The sequence below is a fragment of the Solanum dulcamara genome, chromosome 4, assembly GCF_947179165.1.
Source record: "Solanum dulcamara chromosome 4, daSolDulc1.2, whole genome shotgun sequence".
Lineage (NCBI taxonomy): Eukaryota > Viridiplantae > Streptophyta > Magnoliopsida > Solanales > Solanaceae > Solanum > Solanum dulcamara.
Window position 1 is genome coordinate 21,714,674 of NC_077240.1, and position 12,314 is coordinate 21,726,987.

Sequence of the window (12,314 nt, forward strand, 5' to 3'; positions counted from 1 at the left end):
TTTTTTTACTTATAAGCATTTTTCAATTTATAAGTTACTTAAAATAAGTTCATCCAAACAGACTCTAAGTTATACGCATTTATTTTTTATAATTTACAATTTGTTAAAAAAAATCTTGTTATAACTTTGGGGTCGTTTGGTTGGGAACAAGTTATCCCAAAATTAATCATCTGAGATTAGATATTCCGAGATAAGGTGGATAATTTATTCCACCATATATATGGGATAACTTATCGCATCACCACTAAGATATAAATAGTGGGATAAGTTATCACAAACTTGTCAACCAAACAAGATATCAAAATTTTATCCTTGGATTATTTTCTTATCCCAAAATTATTTATGTTTATCACTTACACCAAACGACACCTTTCCTTTGCCAACTTTAGACAAACAGTCTCTCCTTATAAATATTCGAATTTTTTTATCATTTAGATAAACAGGTTTCATCTCTTTTTACTTTCAATTTAAAATTAAAATTTTTTTTCTCTTTTAGTATATAAAAATTATTTTCTTTAATATCATTTACCAAACAATTTCTAAATAAAATTTAATGAATTTAAAGGGATATTGATGTATAAAGCCAATATTTTGTAATATATTATGATAAAATTGTTGAAAATCACAAAATTCTTGTAGCTTGAGCCATGCCAACACTATCCGATAAAAATGTATCTGCAGAATTCAACAAGTTAATCTAATATATATATAAAAACTAGAAGCATGCAAACTAACAAACAATAAGTAATATACAACTCAACAAAAAACAAGAATCAAGAATAGTACTAATAATTATAATGGTGATAAAGAATTGTCCATAAAGACAATTTATTCTACAAATTTGAATTTTTGAATGTTGGCAATTAGTTATATTTATTCTACATGACACACTTTTTTACTTTTGTATAATAACCACAAACGTCTTTATCGTGGTCTTCTTTTAGTATCGATATTTATCTTCTTGTCATTATTGCCTTTGTATTATATTATGTATCTAAATTATGTAAGGCGATGAAGTCAAAGTTCATTCCCGAGTCATCATCTTCATATGGGTCTTGGCATCTTGATAATTATTATTCCTAGAGTCTTCGTCTGAACTTGGTGTTCTTATTGGACAGGTATTGGAACCTTCGTCTGAATTTATTCCGTCATTATTTGGATTTGGACCGTCTTCACTAATAACGTGCTTATCTTGTCCGCGATACGTAAAAAAACGTTCTAAAATCTGCTTAATTATAGCTCCTATTTTGTCATTTTTTCTTTTTTTGAGCCATAGTCTTCCTGTAATTGTCTTGTTGAAATGATTTTGGTAATCTTCTTCATGAGTATATCACTCGTCCTCACTTTTTGGCAAGTGACAGCCATTAACGAATTTGGTGTGTCTTTATCGACTACCGTTTGAACTGGACTAGTTGTATCTTGATCTGATACAGAAGATTTCTTAGCATTCAGAGGGGAATGCACACCTTTTTCATCCATTTTTGACTGAGATAGATGTTGACACCTAATTTTGGCACTCCACAACGTAAAAATAAAATAAAAATGAGTTTCCTCAATTTTAAACAATTTTAAAATAATTAGCTTGCAAAAATCAAAAAATATATATACATTTTTTGATTTTATTATTATTGTTATTATTTTTACCTAATTTTTGCATTTTTTTAACATTTCTTGAACAATATATATATTTTTATTTTATATAATTATTACGCAAATCATCTCAAATTTATTTATTTATTTATTATTATTATTATTATTATTATTATTATATTTTATTTAATTTTTTTAACTAAATATTTTGTCAATTAATTGATGTTTAATCATCTTATTTTTAATTTTAGCCCTCTTCAATGTTAAATAAATTGAAATAATTGTTTTTTTATAAATCTTGAAATATTTTCAAGTTATTTAAAAATAATTTTTGTCATCTTTATTATTTTAAGATAATGAGCCCGTTTGGATGGGTTTTAAGTTGGTCAAAACCAACTTAAAGCCACTTTTTAACTTTTGAATGTGTTTGCCTAATGCTAACTTTAAGCCATAAAATTCTTAAAATTAGCCAAAAATGAAAAGTTAGGATTTCTATTTTTTTTTTCTAAATGCTTAAAGTCATTTTGTTTGACCATGAAAATTACTTTTATATCCCTTATATTTTAACTAAATTCCCAAACTACCCCTTTTATTTTTTTAACCCTAAAATTCAAACAATTATTTTCAACATAAGCACTTTTATCCAAACACTCAACTGATTATTTATAAAATTAACTTTCATTACTTCTAAGTTCTAAGAGCATTTCATACATAAAAAATGTTTTTTAAGCTCATTCAAACGGGCTCAATATATGTAGATACGTAATTTTTAACCGAATTTGAGATTTTACACAATTTTTAGTTCTTAAATATTTCTTTTATATCTAAATTAAATATTTTTTTGTTTTTATCTTATTTTAGTAAGTTTATCCCATAAAAAGAAAAGGAGAATTAAAAAAAAAAGAAAAAATTATAAAAATAGAGTCACATTTTAGTATAGGTTTTATTTTTATTTTTTTATTATTATTTTAAAAGAAAAGAAAGTTTTAAAAATACTTATGTTTTATTTAAATTTAGGTTTAATAAATAAGTTTGTTATTTTAATATTTTTTGACTAGTCATTTAACTTTTCTATATTTTATTAGTATAAAATAATTGGTTATTATTATTATTATTATTTTATTTTTGTTATGAAAAATAAAATAACAAAAATAAAATAAATGAAAGAAACAATCCTGTTACCCCATATTCATCTTTCCCCTAAAATATGCAAACTCCTTTTCTTAAAAATTCTCTCCTTTTTAATTGGTTACTATTCTTATTATTATTTCATTTGTTATGAAAAATAAAATAAATAAAAGAAATTATCCTACTACCCCATATTTCATCTTTCCCCTGAAATATGCAAACCCCTTTTCCTAAAAATCTATCTTTTTTCTTTTCTTTTCCCTAAAAACCTCCACTATACTCTTTCACCCCCAAAAAAAATTCTCAACTTTTCACTCTTATATAAGGAGGGGAAGAGAGCCAAAGCAAAAAAAGAAAGAAAAAGAAGAGAGGGAGAAAGACCAAAAAAAGGAGAGAGGGAAAGAGTTTCAAAAGACAGAGTTGGATATTTTTCTCAAAAGAATTTTTGAGTTCTTCTCTCCATTTCATCGGATTTTACTTAAAGAGTAAGGATAGATTCGTGATCGAAGCATTCCCGTTCACTGCCCTGCAACGGGTAATATTTACTCTATGTTCCTCTGTTTTCATTGTTGTTATGATGAAATATTGTCCTTAAAAAACTATATATTATCTTATGACTTCACTTGATCTATTTTTATTCATTTATTTATCTCTTAAAGTTGAATAATATTACTAATTTCTTCAGTCTCTTCTTGTTTGCATGAACACTTTGGAAGCAAAAAATAGAGTCTTGATTTGGGACTCTAAGAAAATTTGAGTCTTTGAAACTCGATATAATCATCATTCCCTTACATGGAGCCGATATTTTAGACTTCTTGAATAACAAACAAAACAAGACGTTCTCACTCAGAGTCAATCCTACTTATATTTTCAGCATTTTGTTGTTATTATTATTATCATTATTGTTATTATTGTTGTTATTATTATCATTATTATTATTATTATTTTATTTTTTTATTACAGTTTTTATTATTAGTAGTAATATTTTTATTTACTGTTATTATTATTATTATTATTATTATTAGTATTTTTATTATTATTATTATTATTATTTTCGTTATTAGTATTTTTAGTTACTGTTATTATTATTATTATTACTATTAGTAGTAGCAGTAGTAGTAGTAGTAGTAGTAGTAATAGTTATTTACTGTTTATTATTATTATTATTATTATTATCGTTATTGTTATTATTATTATTAATATTATTATTTACTGTCACTGTTATTATTATTATTATTATTTATCGTTATTATTATTATATTTTTTTATTAATGTTGTTATTATTATCGTTATTATTGTTATTTTTATTATGATCATTATGTTATTATTATTATTACTGTTATTATTATTATAGCTATTATTGTTGCTATTATTATTATTATTACTGTTATCATTGTTATTATTATTATTATTATATTTATTATCATTATTGTTATTATTATTATGGTTATTATTATTATTATTGTTATTATTATTATTACTACTACTATTATTGTTGTCAGTATTATTATTACTATTACATGTTAAACTTGCTTATATGATTTGAATATGTTCTCATTCATGCAATGACTAATATTATATAGGTGTTTGTCACGACCCAAAAGGGTCATGAGTGACACCCTCACTTAACTTTCTAGGTGGAGAATCAACGATATAAACCCCAACTAATAAATATAACAATAACGCGGAATCTCAAATAAATACGTTTTTCCAAAACCTGAAAGTCATCACATGAAAGACATCTAAATTCTAAAACTAAGTCTGGAAATATCAAACACCAGAATAAACAAATAACAAAATGTGTCCAAAAACTAAAGACACCATGCCATAACCGAGAGATCCATCACGAGCTAGAAGGATAGCTCACCCTGAAATCCGATGATCTTGAGATTGACTAGAGCTGAGGTCGACTCGAAGTCTGTGGAACACTCGCTGCACTCCACAAAATAAAACAAGAAAAGATACAAGTAGGGGTCAGTACAGGACAACATGTACTGAGTAGGTATCATCGGCCGACTCAAAATATAAATCAATATACATAAAATAATAGTGGAAAATCAATCATAACACTTAACATATGACAACCAATAAATAATTATATAACCAGTCAATAATATCAATATCACACATGAGGACTCAAACCTCCACATCACACTCATTTGAAAAAATAAGTTTTTGGAGATTGGGTAATATTAAGTCATTTTAATTTATTTTCCTTTAATATTACTGTGTCGGAACGTGACACCCGATCCAAATATACCGTGTCGGAACATGACACCCGATCCAAATATACCGTGTCAGAATGTGACACCCGATCCAAATATACCGTGTCGGAACATGACACCCGATCCAAATATAATTAATTTATCATTCTTTATTATTACACTCCATTTCATTAACAATATTTCATCAAGCATTCTTTATTCAATGCACCATTTTTGATAGGGCAAGTTCAAAATTATGGATTTTATGGCCTCGGAATTTCAGACCAATCATAACAACATATCAACCATCCAAACCACAACAATTAAATGTGTAGTAAACTTCACACGTTACTCAATGACTATCAATCGCTATTAAGAGTCTATCTATGATATAGAATAAAATCATAACCTACATCAATCGAAGATCCGAAGTAAAGCAAGCTAATTCGCCACTGTCCTTTCTTTCTTCAATGCCTCAGACCATTTCCAATCTATCAAATATATAATATTTATAAGTAAACTAGTCCGTATACACCAATATTATTTATATGTTTAACCTAGATCCAACAACTCACTTGAATTTATAATTAATTTTCTCAATCTCAAGCTTAGGGTTAAGCCTCAATTTCTTCCAATAACATAAATCTAATTAGAATCATATACTACAATATACCTATTATTTAATTACATATCTCAATATATCAAAACGTGAATTATAATGTGATAGTTAAAAGAACAAAATTAAAAAGAAAAACTGCTGTTACGAACTAGTGCTCAATACGGATACGAAGTGCAGAATGTTAAGCACGAAAGCAGTACCTTACCTGCTGGCAATTGAAGACAGGAGCACTATTATTAAATTCCTACATCATCATTGCCCTGACCATTAGGCCATCAATTTTTTAATTTTATTTTTAACTTTCTCCAATGCAAAATATAGGTGCTATGACTTCTACTGCTATCCAACCTCAATTATTTAACATTTTAACTAATATTATACTAATTATTGACAACAATTTTAATACAACTCAAAGTACTACAACACAGAAGAAAGCAACTTACCCGAGTTTTTCGCCGCCATCCTTTCGTCCACCCCAAATAGTTTTCTTCTCCTTTTTCTTTTCTTTTCTAAAATTCTTATGTATTAAAAGTGTCAAATATCCTTAACCTAATTTAATAATATGAGATAAATGGTATAGGGTTTAAAATAAATTATCACTTTAGCCCATTAACTAAATTAATTATTTAAACTTACCTCTCAACTAATTAACCGTACTTATCGAATAGTCCAAATACCCATTAAAAATTTACGGAATGAGTCTTTTATAAAATAAAAAAAAGTTCTAGTTCTCAAAACGACCTAATGGGTCGTTATAGTTTGGGTTTGGGAACCTCTATTTAAAATGGGTCATCATAATAGTAGCTTTCCATTTTTTTTCTTATATAAAAGAGATCAATATTTTCTTTAAGGTCAAAGTACTAGTAATTTTTTTTTTAAAACATGCACTTATTTCATGCGTAAAGCTCATATTTTTGTGTATTTTATTCGTATAATATTTCATAGTCTGTTTTGTTTCAAAATATTGGAGCAATCTTTCTAGTTTTAATTATTTAACCTAAGTTTGGTCGGTAATCGTTTTTAACGAATTTTAAAGGATGCTTAACCCCTTCCCTTTAGAATAATTAGAACCCTTACCTAGAATCACATAAGTTAAGTAGACAAGTAATTGGAGTTTATTTTTTACATTAAATTAGTTAATTATTTAGGTATCCTAATTTACCTTAAAAAATAATTAGGTGGAGACTCCTTAAGTTAAATATTTTAAGAATCATCTGTAAGTTGTATATCATTTGACTTGGAGTTAAAATGGGGTATAACAATGGATAACTCATTTCTTCAGTCTGAGTACCTGTATTATTTGTCTTAGGAATAAACTTACTTTGGAAAGTTTCAAGCTGCTTCACAAGTCTCGTGTTTTCTTGAATGAGAGCCTCATTTTTTGTGTTTAGTCTTTTAAAGGCCCCAATCACGATTGAAGAATGATCACAACAAATTATCTTATCTGTATCTTTTTGGATGTTGTATTGGGGTGTTGAGGTTTGGCTTTGTGTGAGGGCTGGTGAAATGTAGTAGTCTGGGCCAAGTATTCCTCTGGCATAGTCTAGAGCTTCAGTGAAATTATTAAAACCTTTGAAAAGAGGTTTTTTTTACACAATTTATTGAGTCTACTACCTCTGTCCAAGTTTAAAAAACACAATTAGTTTTACCATGTATAACGACGTAATATTTAAATTTATTTTCTCTATTTTTGTCTGAGAAATATTGACACAAAGCATTGTTTGCCGCAATAAAATATTTAGTATTTTGCTTATTATATGCTATCCATAAGTTGTCTACTAAACATTTCTGTGTTTTATCTATATTACAGTCTGACATTATTATCAAAGACAAGTTACATTGAGGATAAGAAATTAAATTATACTTACCAAAGTAAATTCTTTCCATCATTTCTAATGTACCTTGGGGTCTAAAGTTAATCTTACCTAGTAATGTCTGAGCGCATGAGTCTGATTGGGCTATGCCCTTATCTTTGTCTGCTAACTATTGGTCAATTGGTCTCATGCTGAAATATAATTAATTTAGTTAGTTTTGAGCTGTAATCTACTCAATTTATCAGTTAATTCATTGTCTTTTCCTTTTACATATTCAAAGACTATATTGTTATATATAGATATAACATTCATAAAATTCAACCATCGTCTTTTGCTACTAGCTTTACTATTTATTATTTGGTGAAATTTAACTATGGCCTCACAGTCTGTTCTTACTAATATTTTTTCTTTATTTAATATGTATAGTTTAAAGTTATTTAATCCATATATTATTGTTAGTTCCTCGGCGTCTATACTACTCATATTTCTTTTTTCTTTATATTTACCACTCTGATATGCACATATTCTTTCTTCGTTTTTACTGCTATATTTACTAGGTCTGATTTTTAAAACAACTCTCATCCTAACTGACTTCCATCAGTTCGGACTATTAGATAGTCGGATTCTAAGGAAATTTTTAAGTTTAGTATATTTTTAACATTATCTTTTATTTATTTTATTAATTTAATATCTTCTTCATTAAAATATTTTTGTCCTTTACTTCCTGTCTTGGCATTTAAAGGCCCAGCTATTTTTTCTAAGTCTTGAATAAAATTTCGAGCATAATTTACAAGGCCTAAAAATTTTTACAGTTCTTTTGTATTATCTAATTTATCTGGCATGTCTAATATCTTTTTAGCTATATGTGACTGTACTTTTATTCTGCCATATCCTGATGTTACTCCTAGAAAATTAATGTGTGTTTTGCAGAGTTTCATTTTCTTTTTATTAATTATTATTCTATTTTTTACAAATAATCTAAAAACAATTTGTAGATGTCCTAGATGTTCTTGTATTTTTTTACAAAAATACTAGAATATCATCTGCGTAGACTAATACAAAGGTCTTATAGTCTCCAAACATATCGTCCATTTTCCTTTGAAATATGGGCGGTGCTGTCTTTAAATCAAAAGGCATGGCTAGTCATTCAAAATGTCCTTCTGGACAAGTGAATGTTGTCCATTCTACACTTTCTAGGTGTATTTTTACTTGTCAATATCCAGATTTACAGTGAAATTTACTAAATAATTTTTTATCTTGTATCCTATTTATTAATTCATTTTTGTCTGGTAATTTATAAGCATTTGTTTGGGTATTATTATTTAATATTTTGTAAATTATCACTATTCTAGCTTTTTTCCTCTTACTTGTTCACTGTGGTTTCCTACCATGAATGCAGCATATCTATGTTCAGAAGTAGATCTTCTTATTACTTCTAATTTTAATTATTCCTTGATTTGTTTACTAAATTCTTCTGTGTCTTCGTTGTTGGATTCAGTAGCAGTTGTTTTTATAGTATATTTTGGGTTAATTATGTCTAATTTACACGTGATCTTATTACAATCCCAATGTACTAAAGTTTTTTCACCAATTATTTTCAATTCGTCTTGTATTGCTATTATGTTATCTAAATCCGTAGGATTATTTATTGTTCCTATTGTATTTAGCCCCTTTTGAAAATTATAAAATTCAGTTTCTATATTTATTAGAGTGTAATATTTTTCTATATCTTTTAGGTATGGTTGTTCTAAATACTCTTCATATTCTTCAAACAGGTTTTGTGAAGAACAACTACTTTTATCTCCGCAGTCTGTACAACAAACTGCTCTACCGATTTTAGGAGTTGTCTTTATTTGGGATCTTCCTTTTGTAGGAGGATTTATAGTTTGTACAGGAGTATAAGTTGTATTCCTAAATAACATTATTCTATCTCTAGAAAATAAACAACTTTCATTATTTTGTATAAGGAAATGTAATCCTATTACTAGGTCTATTTTGATGTCTAAATCTTTTGCCAGTATTTTATACATGTTGTATGTGGGTTTGTAAAATTCATTATATGTATTAAGAAAGCTTATTTGGGCTTTTTCTATATAATGATTATAGAAATTATATGTTCCGTCCATTTGTATTGCTGATATAGGTTTTGAAAAAGTTTTTAAAACTTTTGTTGGTAATATTTTTTTTTGTTTATAAGGCAGCTTGTACATCCTGTATCTACTAGTGCTAATGTTTCTATTTTTATGTTTTTAATTTTAATTTTAGCTAATACTTTTATTGTTCTAAATTGGTTGTCTTCATTACATATAAGGCTGGTACCTTCAACATTCATGAGCTCAATTTCTATATCGTCTAGATGCATTTCACTGGGTTGTTGTTGTTGTTGTTGCTAGATGCATTGTTCCTTGAGTTTCATCTATGTCTACTTTTTGTTTTCCTTTTTCAAGGGTAACTAATCTTTGATCGAACTCGTTTAATCTTGTCTCTAAAGTTAGTAATCGTAAACTAGTAACCGAGTCTTTTACTAGCATATGCTTTTGTTGTTTACTAATTTTTATTTCTAATTTAACTTCTATGCAAGTGATACAGGCCTCCATGTAACATTTTTGACATTTTGCTCTGTTTATTTTACTAGGATACCATTTACATATACTACATTGATTACTATCTATGTCTTTGTGTCTTTCAAAATTAAGACTATATTCTTCCCCTGTATTCATCATAGTACTTAATTGTAAGTTCTCTAAATTTAACATTCCTCTTTTTAATCCTATTTCATCGATAAGCTTATCTTCTTCAGTATCAGAGGATTCAGATTGTGTTTTATCTACTATTTCAATACTTACTATGGAATATATGCTTTCAGTATCTAACATATATTCGTTTACATTTAGTAATGTTTCTTGTAGTTCTTTTACTAATTAAGAGTTTCTAGTCTTACTATTATTTCTTTTATGACATATATTAGCTAAATGTTCTATACTACCGCATGTGTAACATTCTAATTTGTTTTTATAATTTCAATCATTTTTGTATTTTTTAACATGTCTATCTTTATTTAAGAATGGATTTTTTGGTGAGGATATTTTTAAATAGTATTTTTTTTACGTCTGTTTGGCTGTTGGTTATAAGAAGATCGTCTTTTATATTTCTTTTGCTTTCTTGGTCCTTTATAATAACTTTGAGTAGTATATATTACAGATTTACAGAAATTCATTTTATTTTGTTTAAGTTGTTTTTGTATTTGTATATTAGTACATTTTTATTACATGTTGTATTTTTTGTCCTATCGACCATAAAACTGTAGTATTTTGTTCTACACCTGCTCTTTTGTACCATCTTTCTTCTATTTCTCTTTCTAAGGCTCCGAGTAATATATGGAAAAGTTTTTTACCTAGTTTTTCATCAAAAGTATTACCACTAACTATGCAATAATAAAAATAGTCTTTAAGAAAATCTTTAATACGCATCCAATTTGTAATACTTAATTGTTCTAATTTTATAACAACATTTCTTTGTATAGCTACGAATCCAGTATTTGGGCTTTCGCCTGTTAACAACACATGGATTTTATTAGCGAAATTGTATGGATTTGGTCCTGAGTCTATTAAGCTCTAGAATTCTTGGGGATAAGTCTGTTTATATACTTCCATACTGCTTTACATGATTCTCCTAAAAAAGTTTGAAGTATTTATACATTGTCTTTGCGTCTCCTATGACTATTTGCTTTTTGTTTCTTGTAAATCGATCTTTGACATATATCAGTTTAAGTTTTTTTTAGCTTAGAAGAAACCTCTAGAAATGAGGACATAGAATCCCTGTTAAGTTACAAAAAATTAATGAATGAGGCAACAAGTACTCATAGTGCTAGTCCTTTCCAAAGAACCAGCTCAGCTCCTACTGTTGGATATAGCACAGGAAATTTGGCAAGAAAAGCCTGGCTATACAAGCCACGGAAATAAAAGAAAAATATTAAACCAGCAGGACGGAGAATGCCACTAGAAGAACCTATTAAACTACAAGGAGGTAATAAAGGAAAAATACTCAATTTAGCTAAATTTGTCTGATGTGTGTGTATATATATATATATAAATGATAACACTGTAGTAATTAATTTTTCAAAAAATTTAAACTAAAACATAACGTTACTTTACTAATGAGAGCTTTGAGGAATCAAAAGAACATTCTAGTTTGATAAATTGTACAAATATACAAAAAATATGGAAGGAAGGAATTTTTTTAAAAAAAAACATGAGTTGGCATACCTTTAAAGTTATTTTATCCCACTTTGTATATAGGATGGTAACCCATCATTGTATTTTATAGTATAACTGGTGGATAAATTAATTCGGACATTAGCTAATACACCTTAAATCAAACATGGAATAAAGTTATTCCAAATTTTATCTTGAGAGTATTATCCTTAATTCACGTACCAAATGATTCTTGTATGGACCCTGACTTTTTATATGAACAAAGTGAGTCCTTCATTGCTTAAGATCATGTGTCTCTATTTCTCAAAGTGATGTCGTCAACATGCGTAGGAGCTAATTTGATAGTGTTTCGGCTATCCAATGACATGCCGTTAAAATATAAGCATAAACTTTACAATGTGACTTGAAAAATGAACATGTTGTCAGTAGAGATTGGTCCTCGTATATTGATATGTTGTTAGTACCCTATTAAAATCAAAAAAGTAAATTTCACTTGGAACAAAAACAACTATAATGTTAATGTACACTATCAAACATGTCTCTCAACCGAACATTCATTTTTTGAGTTACAGTAACGTATATGAGAAGCAACAACCTCTATATCCTTTTTTCCATAGACGAAAACTCATGGAGTGCTAAATGATCAGTCATGTGTCATTATTTTGAGAAATAAAAAGCATCAAATGTTCATACTTTTGATGCAACAACCAACTTAAAATTAAACGAAGTCAAGAAGATTGATCAA

At 27.5% G+C, this 12,314-nt stretch overlaps 1 long non-coding RNA gene across 1 annotated transcript; it reads right to left on the reverse strand.

Moving 5' to 3' along the window:
* Positions 1-4,392: 4,392 nt before the first annotated feature.
* On the reverse strand, positions 4,393-5,815 carry LOC129886927 (uncharacterized). The gene is made up of 2 exons (XR_008766273.1): positions 5,747-5,815; positions 4,393-4,650 (listed from the first exon to the last, which is right to left on the reverse strand). It is a non-coding gene; the product is annotated as an uncharacterized LOC129886927 (long non-coding RNA).
* Positions 5,816-12,314: the final 6,499 nt, after the last annotated feature.